The sequence below is a fragment of the Procambarus clarkii genome, chromosome 7, assembly GCF_040958095.1.
Source record: "Procambarus clarkii isolate CNS0578487 chromosome 7, FALCON_Pclarkii_2.0, whole genome shotgun sequence".
In the NCBI taxonomy this organism is placed as follows: Eukaryota; Metazoa; Arthropoda; class Malacostraca; order Decapoda; family Cambaridae; genus Procambarus; species Procambarus clarkii.
The window spans coordinates 39643584-39664131 of record NC_091156.1 but is presented as its reverse complement, the minus strand read 5'-3'; the positions used below and the strand labels follow the sequence as shown (position 1 = coordinate 39664131).

Genomic DNA, 20548 nt, shown 5'->3' with positions numbered 1-20548 from the left:
ATGTTCACATTGATTGTGTTGTCGTCCGCACGCCCGTTTTTACGGAGTTTAATGGGGCAACACAATCAATGTCTGTCTCTGTCCCAGCCACGGCCTCGTGCTTCTGTCCCTTGTGATGGATCCACGACGACCCTCGAGGCTGACGGTCCCGTGGGTGGAGGAGGACCAAACCCTGCAGGCAGCAACCCAGGTCGCTGCCCATAGGCAAAACCCACATTACCCACACCACACCGGCCGCCTGAATGATGCTCCAGGGACGACGGCGGGACCCGAGGTCGACCTTGGTGAGTCGGCCTCAGTATTCAAGATGGACCACGACTCGAGGACGACTGCCTGCCCTGATGTGAAAGTGGAAGATGACGACTCCAGTGACGATGACTGTCTGGTGATCGACCTGGACGAATCGACCGAATGGATGACGACGACCGCTGGCCACGAGGTCGCCCTTGGCGAGGCGGCCTCAAGGAGGACCATACTCCCCCACTCTGGGGTCAGTCTTGGGAGGCTGGCTCGGAGTGGGGTCGACGCTAGAGGCAGAGACGCGGGGGTCAGCGCTGTGAGACTGACCCATTCTACAGACAACACCGAGGTCGCCCTTGGCGAGGCGGCCTCGAGGAGGACCATACTCCCCCGCCCTGAGGTCAGTCCTGTGCGGCTGGCTCAGGGTGGGGTCGACGCGCGAGGTGAGGACGTGGAGGTGAGGCTACCCCGTGACTCTACTAGCAACATTGGGGTCGCCCTTGGCGAGGCGGCCTCGAGGAGGACCACACTCCCCCACCCTGGGGTCAGTCTTGGGAGGCTGGCTCTGGGTGGGGTCGACTCGAGAGACGACGGGAAGGAGGCCGGCGCTACGAGGCCAGCCCATGACGCTACCGGCCGCCCCGAGGTCGCCCTTGGCGAGGCGGCCTCGAGAGGGACCCCTGTTGGGACCACCTTTGGCAGGACGAACCCGGGGGCCAGCAATGTGGAACTGGTCCCTGATGTGACAACCATCACCAACGATGCCAGCCCCGAGGACGACCCTGGTATATGGACATCATGGACGACTCCATCCAGGATGCCGTTCTACAGTTTTACATCTGGGGTCGGATTCAGCGACTTAATCACATCAGCTCCTGGGATCGGCTCCAGCGACCTGGCCAGTAAGCCCAGATTAGCAAGCGCTCTCCACCTGAGGTCCAGCTCGACGCCTGCGTATCTGGGGGTCGGCACCAGCGACGCAAGCCACGGGGTCGGCTCCAGCGACACTAGCCCTAGGACTGGCTCTACCAACAAGCACTTGAGGGCTGGTGCCTGCAATACACCCCTGAGGGCAGGCTCTGGCAGTGCTAAGACATCTACCACCAGGGCCGACCCCAGCGACGACTCCCAGACAGCCACAGTTCCGGAGACTGGCTCGGGGGTCGGCGCCAGCGACACTCGCCCAGAAACCGACTCCACCAGCAAGCCCTGTAGGGCTGGTGCCTGCAATGCACCCCTGAGGGCCAGCTCTGGCAATGCCAAGACATCGACTACCAGGGCCGACCCCAGCGACGACTCCCAGACAGCCATAGTACAGGGGACTGTTCTGGGGGTCGGCACCAGCGACACGAGCCCAGGAACAGAGGCCACCAACAAGCCCTTAAGGGCTGGTGCCTGCTATACACCCCTGAGGGCCGGCCCTGGTAATGCCAAGACCCCCAGACAGCCACAGTTCAGGGGGCTGTTTCGTGGGTCGGCGCCAGCGACGACCGTGACTTCTGGGACAGCCCTCTCTCCCAAAGGCCCCGAAACAGGCAATACACATTCAGGAGAGTCCACAATGAGTCTGACGACAGTAACGACAGTCAGGACGCCCAAACAATGAGCCAGGAGATCAACGGGCTCCTGAACCAAGCGAGAATTTTTTTTTTTACATGCAACTTAAATACAATAAAAACAACACAGAATACAGAACAGAACAAAAGAAAATAATAGACCACCGGCCAGAAGGGCCGACAGCATTTCACAATAAACCACAAACATGATAAAGGCATAGAAAAATACAGCATACAACAAGGCACAAAGTAGAATACAATGGCAAACAAGCAAGCACAGTAACATCACAAAACAAAACCGTCATAAAACAAAACATACATCAAAGGCACAACAGGGAACATAACAGTACAATCACAATACATACCAAACAAAACATAAAGAACAAACACGTACAACAGGTAAAGCACGCCATAACAAACTGAAGGCAAAACAAAATGGCACAACCGAACAAAGAGCACTCGCCAACAGCCTGAAGGGCACACAATATGACATACACAAGCGCATACGACATCCACAACCGAACACACAAATACACAGGAACCACACACCCACCCACCAGCCATACAAAGAAAACCTACAACATACACCGGAGCACGCAGGAACTGGGAAACAAAACCCACCCCACCCACTCACACACACACACACACACACACACACCCCATCCTCACCGCACACAACAGGAAACACAGAAATCATTTGCGAGGAACAGCGTGAGAAATGTACTTCTCCGGGAAAACAGCGGAAGGATACTTCGCCTTGTAAGCCTCCCAGACCAAATCTTCAAGGTCGGTAGGGTTTTTGATCCCCCTCTCCCGAGGGGGTATCATAAACTCAGGAACATCGATATCGGGCGGCATCGGCCAACGCCCGAGGTCACTGACACAAGTCGCATAACGAGGCCGAGGAGCGCCATCCACGCCCATCGAGGAAGCAGACAACACTGGAGAGGCGGCCCTCGAAGCAGACGACACTGGAGAAGCGGACGAGGGCCGCCGAGACTGCCACGCCGGCGCACACATAGGAGCAGGGGCCGGACGACGAGACTGTAGCACCTCCATGGATACCGCAGGAGACACAGAAGAGACTGCTGGAGACGGAAGAGGCGGCAAGACCGCTGCCGAGGAAACGGGTAACGAGGAATGGGCCACAGTACTCTCAGAGCGAGCATCCTTTCTCAACACCATCACCAGGCCATCCCGCTCACCACCAGCCACAGCAGGGGGAACCACCCCCCACGAAGAACCGGAGCCACCCCTCGCAGGCGACGCACCTGAAGCAGGACCCTCGGACACCAGGCCAGGAGGGAAGGCCGAAACGCCGGCACCGGAATCCTCAGGCAAGTGTACCTCCGCCACCATCGTAGTGTGCACCACATCCGGAGCCACCCCACCGTCAACGGAAGGACCACACTCGTCGAAGTCGCTGTTACGGACCCGAGCCCGACGTCCGAGCACGGAGCAGTGACGACCGCGCCATCTATGGGTCAGCTCCCGAAACCCACTCCAAATGGACGACGAAACCTGGTGAGGACGAGGTGTACTGGCCACGAGGGCCAGTTTCCAGTCCTGTTCAGCTCTCAACACAGCCGCTGATGACCTCTGGTGAGTGGTGATCAGACGACAACGCCATCTATGGAGTGGATAGGTGGGCGTTTGTGTCTGAGCCTGTAAGTGAGGTGCTTTAGTGTGTCCCTGTTATTGATGATGTGTCTGCTTACAGAGTCGACCTGGGACTGCTGTAAGGGAAGTTGAGTCAGTCTACCCAAGGCAGCCGTCCCCACACCAAGTGCTTTGCTGCAGCAGCTGTGAGTCGCCTCCCGGAGGAACACTGTGGTGTTACCCTGCCAGTGAAGTGGCAGTTGAAGGATTGTCGTACCCGGGACTGACTGGTGGAGACGATTGACCACTGGGGTATTGTGGACAGGAGAGTGATCTGTGGTATCACACGAGGCTCCTGACTAGGGCGCTACCCTAGTATCGCTCGTGGAGTGGCCTGACCAGCGTTGCTGATCCGGAACCTGCCAGCAGTCTGCTGGACTTGTGGTTGACGGCCTCCACGGCGGTGCCCCCAGTGGAACTGTATTTTGGCTGGCCTGTGGCCGGGGTAGACTCAGCTTTTCGAAGGATTCGTCGAGAGGCCACGACAGCACCGAGAAGATCCAGGGTCTTCAGAAGAAGACGACAGTGTAAATAAGTGTTTATACCCCACCCCCTGTGTAATCTTCTTATATATATTTATTGGTGAAGGTGTTAATTATAATATTAAGTTTTTGCCTTTCTTTCCCTTCCCCCTTTAATTTACTTGCGTTACGGATCACATCCCTTGAAAGCCACTACTGGCTAGGGGCCGGATACCCTTCATCTAACAACAACAGAGTAAGAACCCAGTTGCGTCCCGAGAGGGCCGTAACATAATTGGCATCCCCAGCGGGATCCGTCCCCTTGTTAAGTATGTTTGACAGGGGTGGTGAAGTGGCGTAATCCCTGTAAATAATTCCCCCTGTGTGTGACTATTGGGACGTTATACGTCCTGTGCGGTGCTCAGAGTGACTAAGTGCGATATTGTGCAGTGTGGTGCTCGCTGTGATTAAGCGATTAAGTGCAATATTGTGTAGTGCGGTGCTCGGCGTGATTCAGTGCAATATTGTAGAGCGAAGTGTTCGCTGTGATTCAGTGCAATATTGTGTAGTGCGGTGCCCAAAGTAATTACGTGCAATATTGGCAAGTGCAGTGTTTGGTGCGATAAAGTGCAATATTGGCGTAGAACAGTGCTCGGTGCGTTAAGTGCTAACGTGAAAGTGGTGTGTTAAGTGCTAGTTAAGTGTTCCATCTGTGACAATGGCAGAAAAAGCTACCATCGATGATCTGGACGATGTGCAGGCTTTTCTGAACAGAGAGGACTGTCTTGCCAGATTGAAATATCTGAGCAAACCGGAACTCGTACTGGTGAGTGCCTACCTGGAGATCAAGATCCGTGATAGTGATTCCCGTGTGGAGATCTTGTCCAAGGTTCACTGGCATTTGAAGGCAGAGGAGAAACAGGAAGACGAGGCACCAAGTACAAAAGAAAGTGAGGAAGTAGCTTCCACTGAAAAGGAAGATAAAGGCAGTGACATTGACAGTGATGCAGGTGAGCTGAATATTAGCTTTCTTACAGTCAAAATGCGTGCCTTAGAGATAAATCGTGAGATAGAATGGAAGAAATTAGAAATGGAACGAGAATTAAAAGAGAAAGAATTGGCGATGAGGCGTTTAGAACTGGAAAGAGAAGAAAGAAGAGAAGAACGAGAAAGAAGAGAAACGAGAAAGAGAAGAACGAGAGAGAGAAAGAGAAGAACGAGAAAGAGAAGAGAAACGAGAAAGAGAAGAACGAGAAAGAAAAGAGAAACGAGAAAGAGAAGAGCGAGAAAGAGAAGAGAAACGAGAAAGAGAAGACCGAGAAAGGGAAGAGAAACAGCGAGAGAGAGAAGAAAAAGAAAGACAGAGACAACATGAACTAGAAGTATTGCGGTTAGGTGGTGGTCGGAGGCAAACAACGGACACCAGTAGTTTCGATCCGGTAAGGAACATCAAAATGGTCCCAAAATTCAACGAGAGGGAAGTTTCGAAGTTCTTCGCAGCCTACGAGAAAGTCGCTGCCTCTTTGGAGTGGCCAAGGGAGAATTGGGCCATCATGATACAGTCAGTCTTGACTGGGAAGGCCCAAATCGCCTACTCCACGTTATCCCTTGACGACTCCGGCGATTATGACAAGGTGAAGAAGGTCGTGCTCATGGCGTACCAATTGGTACCTGAGGCTTACAGGCAGAAGTTCAGGAACCTGAAAAAGACCTCAGAGCACACTTTCACCGAATTCGCCACTATCAAGGAGCGACTTTTCCAAGAATGGTGTGCCTCTCGGAAGGTGGAGACCAAAGAAGACCTCGAGCAGCTCATACTGTTAGAGGACTTCAAGGATTGTTTGTCTGGAGACCTGAAGATGTACTTAGAGGAGCAGCAGGTGGAGACCTTGAGTGCGGCAGCCACCATGGCTGAGGAATACATCCTGACGCACCGGCCTTCTGCTAAGTACGTCCCGAGGAATTACCCACGCCGGTTTGACAGACCTCATGACGAAGAGGAAAGACCCGTCCCACAAAGCGCTAAGAAGACGCCCCCAAGTAGCCCTCGAAGGACGAGTCCTAGCAGTCCGAAACACCGTAGTCCAAGGAGGAATGTGGTGTGCTGGACTTGTGGGCAGAAAGGGCATGTAGCTGCTATGTGCCGAGGCAGAAGAGGTAGCGGCGCACGTAGGGAAGTGATGATGATGAGCTGTGTAACACCACCAGCAGGAAGCCAGTCGGCGACTACGCAGGAAGAACCAAGTTTGTTCGCCCCTCACACTTCAAGCGGGTACGTAACGAGTGATCATACTGGTAGATCAGTTATAGTGCTCAGAGATAGTGGAGCAGCCCAGTCCCTGATCGTGAGAAGCTCGTTACCCGAGGGAATGAGTGTAGACGGGAGACAAAAGGTTATCCTGGTTGGGTTTCCTAGAACACAGTATATCGTCCCCTTAGTGCCGGTACATCTCGACTCACCTTATTTCAGCGGCACATGTGCGTTGGCAGTAGTCGATGCCTTGCCTATAGCTGGGATTGACGTGGTACTAGCCAACGACTTGGTGACAGGTTGGAGCAACAATCATCCCAAGGTCGCAGACGAGTCAGCCAGAACAGCAAGGTCGGAGGTAACGGCAGGCAGTGGTAATATCCAGGTAAAAACAGACCCGGATTTAAACATGTTTAATTTGTCCTCTCACCCGCAGATCGACAGTTTTCTAGCAGTGTCTCCTGACTCTTCTCCCGACAAGGAACATGTGGTTACGATAGCGGAAGCAACTGAGCAAGAAGAGAGGTCTTGTGTGCAAGCACCCACGGATACCAACGAGTCTGGAGCGAAGGCGGATGTGTACTTGCGGTATGGCAAGGTACAGCGTTCATTGAACCGGCCAGAGATTCCCCAGACGTCAGAGGTATGTGAGGTGTGTTCGAAAGGTCTAGTGCCCTCTTTGGTCCAAACCAGGCTAGTGGATATTGCCGGCTATGGACGTGACAGGCCCAAGAAGCTTACCCCTCAGTTGACCAAATGTTTCTTAGCGGTATTTTTGTTTCTTGTGTGTGTTCTGAGTAAGGACCAGTGGACGACCCAACGGATGGTGGCTCCCTTGAACATCGAGAAGAGGTCCCAGGGATTGGAGACGTGCACAGTGAGTGTTGCAGTCGAAGAAGGAACCTGGAAGGTGATGGTTGATACAGGAGGTACGACATATGATAATATGAGTGACTGTTTCCGACAGGTTGACACCCCCCGCGTGATTGCTGAGCCTGGATTCAGCATTATGCAGAACGTTGGTGGACTGGACGGTGGCAGAGCAGACATCATCTACGGTGTGCAAGCAGCTCTGTTGGAACTAGGTGTGGGCCTAGTAGGCAAGTGTGTAGTAAGTACTGACTTGCCCACTGTCGCTGTCACTCTGAATTATCAGACCCCTGTATTCCAGGTTCCTGTCTCCCTGAAGGACCGTCGGACCGGTACCAGAAATGCCGTCTGTGATCAGCCATCATCGGTGCCACGACACAAGGAAGCGTCAAGTCGCCCCACATCGTGTCTACACCGATCCTTACTCGAGAGATGTGAGATGATGCCCCTGCTTGACATCGCAGAGGAGGTGTGGAAAATTACGTCAGGCAGGTCATCGCCTGCCATTTTCAAGTTCCCTTTATGCCAGGGTGTCTCCTTAGGACAGTTCTGTGGACGAGACAGCCTCGCCGTTCCAGTTTACAGTATAAGTGAGTCCATTTGGAGTTGTGTCCCCGTACTAATTTGGTTTGTGTTTCTCTTTATAGAACCCTAACCCAAATTCCTTTTGGTGGGGAGGTGTTACGGACCCGAGCTCGACGTCCGAGCACGGAGCAGTGACGACCGCGCCATCTATGGGTCAGCTCCCGAAACCCCCTCCAAATGGACGACGACACCTGGTGAGGACGAGGTGTACTGGCCACGAGGGCCAGTTTCCGGTCCTGTTCAGCTCTCAACACAGCCGCTGCTGACCTCTGGTGAGGTGGTGCTCAGACGACAACGCCATCTATGGAGTGGATAGGTGGGCGTTTGTGTCTGAGCCTGTAAGTGAGGTGCTTTAGTGTGTCCCTGTTATTGATGACGTGTCTGCTTACAGAGTCGACCTGGGACTGCTGTAAGGGAAGTTGAGTCAGTCTACCCAAGGCAGCCGTCCCCACACCAAGTGCTTTGCTGCAGCAGCTGTGAGTCGCCTCCCGGAGGAACACTGTGGTGTTACCCTGCCAGTGAAGTGGCAGTTGAAGGATTGTCGTACCCGGGACTGACTGGTGGAGACGATTGACCACTGGGGTATTGTGGACAGGAGAGTGATCTGTGGTATCACACGAGGCTCCTGACTAGGGCGCTACCCTAGTATCGCTCGTGGAGTGGCCTGACCAGCGTTGCTGATCTGGAACCTGCCAGCAGTCTGCTGGACTTGTGGTTGACGGCCTCCACGGCGGTGCCCCCAGTGGAACTGTATTTTGGCTGGCCTGTGGCCGGGGTAGACTCAGCTTTTCGAAGGATTCGTCGAGAGGCCACGAGAGCACCGAGAACTTGGCACCGAGAAGATCCAGGGTCTTCAGAAGAAGACGACAGTGTAAATAAGTGTTTATACCCCTCCCCCTGTGTAATCTTCTTATATATATTTATTGGTGAAGGTGTTAATTATAATATTAAGTTTTTGCCTTTCTTTCCCTTCCCCTTTTAATTTACTTGCATTACGGATCACATCCCTTGAAAGCCACTACTGGCTTGGGGCCGGATACCCTTCCTCTAACAACAACAGAGTAAGAACCCAGTTGCGTCCCGAGAGGGCCGTAACAGAATTGGCATCCCCAGCGGGATCCGTCCCCTTGTTAAGTATGTTTGACAGGGGTGGTGAAGTGGCGTAATCCCTGTAAATAATTCCCCCTGTGTGTGATGATTGGGACGTTATACGTCCTGTGCGGTGCTCAGAGTGACTAAGTGCGATATTGTGCAGTGCGGTGCTCGCTGTGATTAAGCGATTAAGTGCAATATTGTGTAGTGCGGTGCACGGCGTGATTCAGTGCAATATTGTAGAGCGAAGTGTTCGCTGTGATTCAGTGCAATATTGTGTAGTGCGGTGCCCGAAGTAATTACGTGCAATATTGGCAAGTGCAGTGTTTGGTGCAATAAAGTGCAATATTGGTGTAGAACAGTGCTCGGTGCGTTAAGTGCTAACGTGAAAGCGGTGTGTTAAGTGCTAGTTAAGTGTTCCATCTGTGACAATGGCAGAAAAAGCTACCATCGATGATCTGGACGATGTGCAGGCTTTTCTGAACAGAGAGGACTGTCTTGCCAGATTGAAATATCTGAGCAAACCGGAACTCGTACTGGTGAGTGCCTACCTGGAGATCAAGATCCGTGATAGTGATTCCCGTGTCGAGATCTTGTCCAAGGTTCACTGGCATTTGAAGGCAGAGGAGAAACAGTAAGGCGAGGCACCAAGTACAAAAGAAAGTGAGGAAGTAGCTTCCACTGAAAAGGAAGATAAAGGCAGTGACATTGACAGTGATGCAGGTGAGCTGAATATTAGCTTTCTTACAGTCAAAATGCGTGCCTTAGAGATAATTCGTGAGATAGAATGGAAGAAATTAGAAATGGAACGAGAATTAAAAGAGAAAGAATTGGCGATGAGGCGTTTAGAACTGGAAAGAGAAGAAAGAAGAGAAGAACAAGAAAGAGAAGAGAAACGAGAAAGAGAAGAACGAGAGAGAGAAAGAGAAGAAGCCTGCCAGCAGTCTGCTGGACTTGTGGTTGACGGCCTCCACGGCGGTGCCCCCAGTGGAACTGTATTTTGGCTGGCCTGTGGCCGGGGTAGACTCAGCTTTTCGAAGGATTCGTCGAGAGGCCACGAGAGCACCGAGAACTTGGCACCGAGAAGATCCAGGGTCTTCAGAAGAAGACGACAGTGTAAATAAGTGTTTATACCCCTCCCCCTGTGTAATCTTCTTATATATATTTATTGGTGAAGGTGTTAATTATAATATTAAGTTTTTGCCTTTCTTTCCCTTTCCCTTTTAATTTACTTGCGTTACGGATCACATCCCTTGAAAGCCACTACTGGCTTGGGGCCGGATACCCTTCCTCTAACAACAACAGAGTAAGAACCCAGTTGCGTCCCGAGAGGGCCGTAACAGTCGCCAACTTCAGCCCACGCAGAAGAACGCCGGGAACGCTTAGGCTCGGGCCGCTCATCATCAGACCCGGAGGCAGACTCAGCGGCCCGCGCAGCACTAGCCTGGCGAACCGACGCACGCCGCAGTACGGCAGCCTCCTCAACCACACGGGGCACCAGGCCAGGCACAGAAGGGAACGCTGGATCCACCCCAGCTCCCAGCACAGCCGGAACAGACGGCGAGGGTGCAGGGACCGGGACAGACACAGCAGAGGAAGAACTGGAAGACGAGGAGCCCGAGCAAACTGCAGTCAGAAGAGGCTCAGGGACACCAGCCAGAGCAGGCGGAGCACTAGGCGAGGACACAACCTCCGGAAGAGATGCGGCAACAACAGGCGGAGCAACAGCTGATACAGAGGGCACCTCCTCAGCCGAAGAGACGTCCACACCCACCGAATCATCCCCCACAGGAAGGGGCGGAAAATCCTCCTCACTGAAGAGAGTCACCGGTGCAACAGCAGGCGCAGAACAGTCAGCAGCCTGATGGCCCAAAAGACCACAACGATAACACGTCCGCGGCTGGCGGGCGTAAAACACCCGAACGTTGTACCCCATAAGGCGCATAGAGGACGGAATATCCACCCGGAGTCTCATGCCCAGGGTGCGAATGTTAAACCTCACACACTTAAGAGGACTAGAAGACACCACGTTCACCCTCACACTAACTACCGCGCCAAACCGGCCGAAATACCACCGTAGCAGAGCCTCTGGAAACTCCAAGGGAGCCCCATGCACACTGTTGTAAGTAAGTGCACCACTTCTATCTGAGAGGGTGACAGTGCCCGCACCATCCCGCAAGGGGTAGTGTCCGCCCCTCGTATTGCCGGAGAAAATCGCTATACGCCACCTCCTCCATGAACTTCACAATCGCCCTACGGGCCGTTACCAACTCGACCCCATAAATCGCAAACACAGGGACAGAGAGCATTTCACAAGCCAGGGTAATCTCCGGGTAACCAGCCCGCACAGAGAACTCTAGTCCCACAGACTGAGCCCGGACAACAGGGGGTAGAGGGACCCCCATCGTAACGCCACGTCAGCACAGGCGAGCAGAGACACACAGAGAACGACATTCAACAGGATCAAGACAAAAGGTCGCCACCCCGCAACCCAGCACCTGAACCAGCACCTCAGCGCCCTGATACCCTACCCCCCACACCCATTAACCCCATCCCTGAACCTGCACAACCACCCGCCTCACCTATTCCTTTCTCCCCAGTACCATCCCCCACCCATCATCCCCAGCAATCCTACCCCTTCTCCAACGCCCACAGCCTCACGGACCCCCCCCCCCCCTCTATCACCCATTGTGATACAGGTTCCTTTTCCCCAACATCCCTCTCCTACCCATCCCGATCCCCCAGGGCCTGAGGACGAAGACCGGGCCTCCCCAGAGGCTAGCGGTGAGGATAACAATGATGACCAAGGGTGTGATGAATCACAAATACACGACAACGGTGATGAGGCAGTACAGCTGGAACAAGAACAAGACGAAGCTGACCAGCCAGAACAACAACCAGATGAGGCAGCCCAAGATTGGGCACTAGAATCCTTCTACGCTCCACTGCTGGAATTGCTACGCTCCCCGGACTGGGACGAGTTCTCAAGCCTCCTGAAAGAAATTACAGAGGCGGTTCAAGCCCACTGCAACATCCGGATAGATGACAATAGACCAGCACCCTCAGCCATCGATGTCAACGACTGCAAGGCGATCCAACGCCTTTACAGAAGAAACCGACGAAGGGCAGTAAGGCTGATCACATCAGGGGAAAGTAGCCGTTGTGATATCCCCTGTGAGATCATAGAGAGGCACTTTTCGGAGGTGTTGGCCGCTCAACCACCAATAGGAGACCCAGTAACACTCCAATCCATCCCTGAAGCGCAGGAAGATCGCGCCGAAATTAACCTGGACCCAATCAGAGAAGGGGAAGTGGAGGTCAGGCTTATGAGAACAGAAAACAGTGCCCCAGGAAACGACAGAATCACCTACAGACTCTGGAAGCAGGCTGACCCTGACTGTAAGGTGATCGCAGCGATCTTCAACATATGCCTGCAACAGAAGAAGATCCCCCAGGATTGAAAGACGTCACGGACCATCCTCATACCCAAGGATGGTGACCCACAAGATTTCAACAACTGGCGGCCTATTGCCCTGTGTAGAACAATTTACAAGTTGTATACAGGAGTCCTGGCTGCACGACTAAGAAAATGGATTGAACAAAATCAAGCCCTCTGCTCTGCGCAAAAAGGATTTATGGCCTCAGACAGGGTCCTTGAGCACAATTACATTATCCAGCACTACCTTGACGAGGCACGTGACAGCAATAAAGATATTTGCATGGCGTCACTTGACCTCACAAACGCCTTTGGTTCCGTACCCTTAGAGCTCATAGACGCCTCCCTCACACGGATGGGCATGGGAGCAGACTTTGTAACGGTGATCCAGGGCATCACAAGAGGAAATTCCACCAAAATCCAAACTGCGAGCGGTGAAACGAATGATATCCCGGTTGACTGTGGGGTCAGGCAGGGATGCCCAATCAGTTGCCTATTATTCAACATCGCCATTGAACCAATACTGAGGACGATCATCAACGCCGGACTACAAGCAGACCCAGATCTCAAGCATCCCTGCCTTGCCTACGCAGATGATATAACCCTGCTCTCCAGGACAGCGGAAGGCCTACAGAACCTCATTAACATCACCTCTGCAGCCTGTGAAGAATTGCATCTCAAACTCAACTCAAGGAAATGCTCGTCAATGCACATGTCTGGGCGACAACCAAGGGGAATGCGAAACTCCATATTTACGATAGGGGAATTGCAAATTTGCAGCAGACAAGATGGGGAGGAAACCAAATTCCTAGGCAGACCAGTAGGTTTCCACCTCCTCCTGAACGCGAACGCAATCGAAGAGTTTAAGCAACTAGGCGTAGCCATAATGACAAGCAAATTGGCTCCCTGGCAGAGGATCAATGCCCTGAAGTCCTTCGTCTTCCCAACAACTGTGTTCGCCATGAGAACTTGGCAACTGAGAAAGGGAGATTGGCAGGAACTGGATGACCGACTACGACCATTAATAAAAGAAACCCTATACCTGCCACAGCGGGCAACCAATGGATACCTGTATGGAAAGAGTGCAGCAGGCTCGTGCGGCATACCCCTCACCGCAGAAGACTCTGACATATTCATCATAGACTCGGCATTCAAACTGCTCACCACGTCGGATCTAGAGACGAGGAATAATGCCAGAGACGACTGCAAGAGAGTAACGTCACGAAGAATTCGCCAGGAAGCCACTCTAGAAAACGTGTGCCAGTATCTCTCAAAAGACGACTTGGAACAGAGACCCTCTGGACATGAGACGCTCTGGTCAAGAGCCCGCAACTCGTCGGGAAGAATGAAAACCAAGTGATCCACAAACGGAGATACGTTGGAAGTCTGCTGTGGGGAGAGAACCATGTCTCACAAGGAAAGAAGGTTGGTCGCAAGGAACATAAGGAACCATCACAGAGGCCTTCGCAACGACAGCCTGAGAAGCAAGCCAGATCAGGGGAAAGTAATGGAGCAAGTTGGGAAAGAGCGAGCCTCGTCCGCATTTATTAGAGATGGGGCTTTCACCACCTTTGCTGACTGGCGTTTCATTCACAGGGCACGTCTAAATCTTCTACCTCTAAACGGGGCCCGCCGGTTCAACATCAACGAGGACCAACGGTGTAGAAGATGTCGCCACCAGAACGAGACGCTACCCCATGTCATTAACCATTGCCTGAGAATATCAAATGCGATGATCCAGCGACACAACGCGTTGGTCGATCGCATCCTGAAGGCCTCGGAAGGAAGACACTGGAAAGTCATATCCACTAATCAACAAGTCCCAGGAACGAACAATGTGCTAAGACCGGACATTGTTCTAGAGAAGAACGGAGAGGTGATGCTGATTGACGTCACTTACCCCTTCGAAAATGGACCAGACGCCTTTGCAGAAGCAAGACTGGGAAAAGAAGAAAAGTATGCCGAGCTAGCAGCGATAATGAGACGGACCTACTGGCAGGCCACAGTATATGCCTTCATTGTAGGATCGCTCGGGTCATACTACCCAAAGAATGACAAGCCAATGAACAGGCTGGCCTCTAGAAAATACCAGAGGCTGTTCAGAAGGCTGTGCGTGAGCGACACCATCCGGTGGTCACGAATGATGTATATAGAGCACATCACAGGCGCCCGCCAATATTAGTTTACATGGCTGTACCTTTTTCTCATTTCAGGAATTTATATATATATCACATCTGTTTTGAGTTTTTTAATGGCACACAGTATGTAACTAATTGTCATATTCTAAAAGACACGATGTAAATAAAGATCCCATAATAACCCATGTATTCAAATGTATAGTGTAATCTATGTAAACTTATGTAAACCATTAAGCAATTTCCACAATATGTACCCATGCACCCTTGTGAAGACACAAGGCTATTGTAAACACTCTGTAAAACATTCTTCAATAAAAAATAAAATCTGTTCTTATCAGCTTAATATCTGATACGATCCGCATGTGGGATCCTCGATATTAAACTGATTTTTGCAACATGGCGAAGTGCTAGGAGCTTGCTCCACCTTTGCCGCGGATCGGCCCGGTATTACAGTACCTCTAGGATCGGTCCACTCCCTTCGGGGAGACCAAAAACAACCCTATCAACTAGTCAAAATCAAGTAGGAGACGATGATGTTAATTGGTTATGTATGTACATTAATGAATCGTGTTAATTTGATTTGCAGTAATTACTTCACACCAGCCAGCATCGTATGAGGAAAAAGCCTTGGAGCGAGCAGCAGCAGTGAGTCGAGTCCGGGTTTGATGGGTCGAAGCCAAACAACTGCAATGAGTTAGAGGAAGGAAGGAAGGAAGGAAGGAAGGAAGGAAGGAAGGAAGGAAGGAAGGAAGGAAGGAAGGAAGGAAGGAAGGAAGGAAGGAAGGAGAAAGAAGGTGAGTGAGGTGAGTAATATCATTTAATATCTTTAGATTAAAGATTATGTGATTGGCAAATACGATGGGGAAGAAAAGAAGTTGATTTTATGAATGGGGGGTTGCCGGTTAGTGCAATATTAATTGATTTTTTTTTGTTTTCTGAGATAGGTTATATAGGGTGAAGTTTTTCTCTATTTATATAAGTGTGGAAACTGGTTTAGGTAGCTTAGTGGTTTGTTATGAAAAGGCTGGTAGAAATTGGTTTAATAGTGTTTGCGTTTAGTGGAGAACTGGATTTGGTATTTAAATGGCATCTAATATGACGTGGTCATTGTGCAAATAAACTCTAAATCAACGGGTTTACTATGATGGAGAACCTAACTATAATAGTTACCCATTGTTGGCATGCTCTTCTTTTTTTACGGAATTACTCACTCTTCCTTGTGAGTGAGTGAGGGAGGGAGGAAGGGAGGGTGGAGAGTGTGTATCTAACACTCGGAATTCCTTAGTCGGCTTTGACGGCGAAATTATATTCACACACACATCAAGATTAGACGTTTATCTATTTCATTTACCATTGCTGCAATGTACCAATACGCAATAAAGGCGAAATTCGAGGTGAGATGGAAGGAGGTGTTGCTTTGGTGTGGTCTCACACGGCAACTCAACGATCGTTTGCCATTTCCACGCTTGCCTGCCAGCCGGCCACTAGCCTCATATATATATGTGTGTGCGTGTGTGTGTGTGTGTGTGTGTGTGTGTGTGTGTGTGTGTGTGTGTGTGCAAAATATACACTGAGGACAGGCAGCTTGTGCATGTCTATTCGTTAGGTGTATATCGAGGTCCACCTCCAAGGTCGAACTACTGACTTCCACATTCACCCTGGGCACAAGTACTCTCGAACCACCAACCCTAGGAGCAGGAGACAGTAGTTCTATTAACTACTTTACCTACAGCATAAAGAAGAATTCCAGAAACAAGAAATGGCAGTTGTTAACTGCTTCTGGAATCCTTCCTCGAATGTAGATGTTGCAAGGTTCTTTGAGTATGTAAGTTAACAATAAAGAACTTAATACAAATTAAATGTGTGTTATAAAATATGTGTATGTGACATATATTCATATAAGCACAGACGTTGCGGTATTCAGAGTAAGGACAGTTTTTCCTCAGACCCATGCTCACAGTTCCTAGAAACCAGGACAATTTAGTAATCATGCGAAACTACGGCATCTCTTACCGAGTCCATTTTGAACAAAACATTTACAAATTTATTGAACGTTTGGTAAAGAATTGTCTCTGAATTTACGTATCTTTTCGAATAATTTTTAATAGTGCGAATAATTTTTTTGACAGTTTACATTTGGTCAGGTCTACATCAGCAGATAATGAAAATTCTCTGAGATACTTATAGCCTAGTCTAAGCCGGGCAGTAGTAACATCTAGGAATCTGCTGATTTTGTTGGATGATCTATAGATGGTGTAGTAATTTAGCTCAACCCAACACTTAAACAACGAAATGAAAATATTGTTGACAACCAAGTGGACATTCACTCACAGCTTAATATACATGCATCCCATATTTTACACTATCGAGTACATACAAGCAAAATATATATACAGGCATTAAGTGTGCAACTTCATCATAGTGATGATGGAGTGGAGAGCATTACACGGAGAAGGAAATTATATAATATCATCCAATTTAGATAAGTACCTGGTTCCTAAGGAAGCTTGGTACCAAAAAACTAAAGCTGAAAAGAGAGATTACTTATGGTGCTTTATATCAAGAAAACCTTATAATGAAAATACTAAAATATATGCCAAAAACAAAATATTTTCACCCCCATCCCTGGGATAGGGAATTGGAATGTGGACATGTGAACCATTAACCCCCCCCCCGCCCCCCTCACTCCTCTTGTTAACAATAATACAAATTATAATAACAAATAAAAAACTAATAATAATAATAAAAATAATAATGGAAAACTTACTGTAATACCCTTGTGCTTGAATGAAGGTGAAGGAAAGACTCAATAAATGTGTAGTGTATTAAAAACTAAATTTTCGAATCTAACCTTCATTCCTTATCAATGTGTTGTATACCATAAAATGATTATACATTGTTCTATTGTGAATATTGTGTACAGTGCCTCTGGATATACATCCCCATAACAATAACTACCTCCCAGGTACCTAATTACTGCTAGGTGAACAGCAGTTCATCTAGCAGTGAACACCTCCTGCCAGCTCACCTAATAATGAACACCACCTGCACATTGCACCACACCACTTGCCAGCAGATGCAGAAGTACGATGGAGAGAGGAAAGTATACAATATTTCAAGTATAGGAATAAAGATATGTTTAGGATTTAACGTTCTCCTATAAAGTTTCAATAATACCTTTATTTGATGTTGCTACATATCCTTCCCGGCTTGGTGCCCTCTTTGATAATTACTTACTTATATTTATTGAACTTTATCATCATCATTTACAAAAAAAAAATTAACATAAAAATGTAGTCATTTTAATCCACAACAGGCATAACTCTGACGTGCTTATCTCTGAAGCTAGACACAGATATAATGAAATAATCAATGATGGAGTCAAAGTCTGTCTCCTATAGATTCCTTCCCATATTGGTCTCCGAATGCATGATGGAACTGATGAGTTGACCAAGACTTTTGATCGTAAAGAGGGAATTAATTACCAACTTGAACTGCCTTTGAGCAGCCTGAAGGCAGTAATATTCCGGGAACACCAACTAAATTTCGGAGACTTGAGGCAAAGCAAAATTCACACCAGTTACTCCATCTATCATCATTCTATTATGCAGGAAGAACCGCACGTCTATGGGTCATCCAATAAGGTTAGCAGACTTCTAGATGTTACCACTGCTAGGCTTAGGCTCGGCTACAAGTACCTCTGGGAGTTTGTAACATCTGCTGATGTAGATTTGACTAAATGTAAACTCTGTCAACAGAACTATTCGCATACTTTGAGTCATTATTTAATGGAATGTGAAAAAATCACGGAATTTAGAGTTAACACCATCAATGGTTTCCAAGAAATGTGTAAGTACTTCATTCATAATGATGTGCTGCCCGAAATCTTAGCAAAGTATCCAAAATTTGCTTACTGTAGGTAATGCATGCACATGACTGTAAAGCTGCCCCCCAGTTGGGTGGGTGTGGAGCAAGACTAGTAACTGTGCGACTCATCATAGATGTAAAGTGCCTTGTATAGTGACTGTTGTGAGCCTCTTGTTGAATCAATTGTGACACAAAAGATTATTGATGTGTGTATATGTGTGGGTGATTAAATATGTATGTGTATGTATATATGTATACGTAAGTATATGTACATGTATGTATGAGCATGTGTACATGTATATATATAACATTAATAATTTTGTAACTAGCGTCAAAAGATTGTTATTTGCTTAGGTAAACGAACTAGAGGGTTCAGTTCCTGAACCGATTAAGTACCTCTGTAATCCTTTACACCACCACCCACGGGATGGGTATGGGGTACATAATAAAGAAAGAAATTGAAAAACAGAAGTAGATATGTATGTAAATTATGATGCCAGATAGGATCACTATTAAGAACTTAATTATAATCCACAATATGTTCTGTATCATGAAAAATTTGGAAACATATCATATATTTTCAAATATTTGTAATTAAAGTATTTATTTAGGAAATATGTATTTTAGTTACCCTAGATAGCTGTTACGACCCTGGGTTCTTCAGTGGAAACCAGAGGTCAAAATTGAACTAAATAAGCTACGTTAGAGTAGCAAAACGCAACTCGATGTGTCTTTGTTTGTATCTTCCCTGTCAGACTTAAGACTATTCTTGTTTCTCAAAGAGCATTTAAAGACTGAGCTGGGGGTTGATTATTAAATAATAACATAGGCACTAACTATGTTTACTAATACTATAATCATTTGTAAAGTAAACCTGAGTAAACTTGGTATAGGGCTGCGGTACGATTAGTTGAGCAATCTGCCGGCAGCGAGCCAGCTGGGGGGAAGGAGACTGAGACTCCATCTTTTTCTGAGCTGCGTGGTGTGGACAGGATCCTCCTACCCTTCCTCTTCGTTTCCTTATTTCTGTGTCTTGTTCAAGATAAGTATATACTGAGTACATTATTCAATCTCTGGCATACTCATGTTCTATGTGTAGAGTAGCATACTCTGTGTGTAGTAGGTGTTTTTAGAGTTTATATTACTAGTTATTCTAAAGGGGGTCCCATTGGAACCACGTGGTCCCCCTACCCTAAGCTGACTCAAACTTCAAGTTATTCAATAGTAGAGCTTTACCCTAGCTTGTGTTCAGTGTAAAACCTTGTATCCTGCTTATGTGGACCAAGGCTTTTAACGTAAGGTAGTGTGGTAAAGTTATTATTATTATTGTTATTGGTGTGAATGTATATGGGGGGCTGTTAAGGGGTTAATAAATAAGTACATGAATTATAAGAGTATCGTTCTTCCTGTGTAGGAGATCTTGATCATTCCCTAGACTGACCTTGTTATGTAGCCAAGTAGTCAGCACTACTTCTAGTTTCCATGGGGGCCGGGCCTTACTGATCTCCCCAAATAGATACATCTTTATTCTGACAGACCTTACCCCTGAATAGCACTAGATTCGCCATAGCAAGCCCACCATTTTATATAACAATAGCTCTGAGAACACACCTTCTTGCAGCAAGAATTTCTTTCCACCAATTTGAGAGGTGCTAATGAGACTAGTCTCGACCCACTGGACAGGTCATGAACAACAATCAACTATAGCACCATCTATGTCAGAAGATATTCAAAATGTTCTTGATATCATTCAAACTGTCAATACGAGAGCAGAATACATAAGTTGAGTGATGTCAAAGGAATCATATTGACTGACCGAGCCCCACTGTAAATATTTGTGGCTTCCTGACCATAAAGTTACCGCCGCGGTCAAGGGTAAGAGACCGGATGTACCCAGTATACAAGCCACACTAGCTATTAGTTCATATAAGCTGACAACTTACCCAGATAAACAAAATTTCCTAATAATATATATTCAATTAATACAAATTAAATGTTTAAATCGTGATTATATATGTATCACGTGGACAATTTTTAATGTATTTTTCCCCCAGATATTCGGGCTCCTTATTATGCTTCGTCTTGAGGCAAAGCCTAATACCTTACGCCATATTGATGCTCTGTCCACAGATCATTCTCTCTCTCTCTCAAATCACATACACTGATAGTTTCCTACACCGCCCCACGGGTGCAGCTGCAAGTGCAGTTGCCTCTACCCATCAGACAGAACTATTTGCCTTGCTTCTTACACTAAAATGTGTACAAGTCTCCAAACTTGATGCATTAATTGTGATTTTCTATCATCCTTAATTACGCTTAACTCTCTAAGACACAATTGTAACATGACCGGGTCTGAAGCTAGACAGAGAAAACACAAAATTATTAGTGATGGT

The 20548-nt window shown here is 48.3% G+C and overlaps 1 non-coding gene across 1 annotated transcript; it reads left to right on the top strand.

Annotated features, from left to right (window-relative positions):
* Window positions 1–14576: 14576 nt before the first annotated feature.
* On the top strand, window positions 14577–14766 carry LOC123753021 (U2 spliceosomal RNA). Its single transcript, XR_006772254.2, has one exon. It is a non-coding gene; the product is annotated as a U2 spliceosomal RNA (small nuclear RNA).
* Window positions 14767–20548: the final 5782 nt, after the last annotated feature.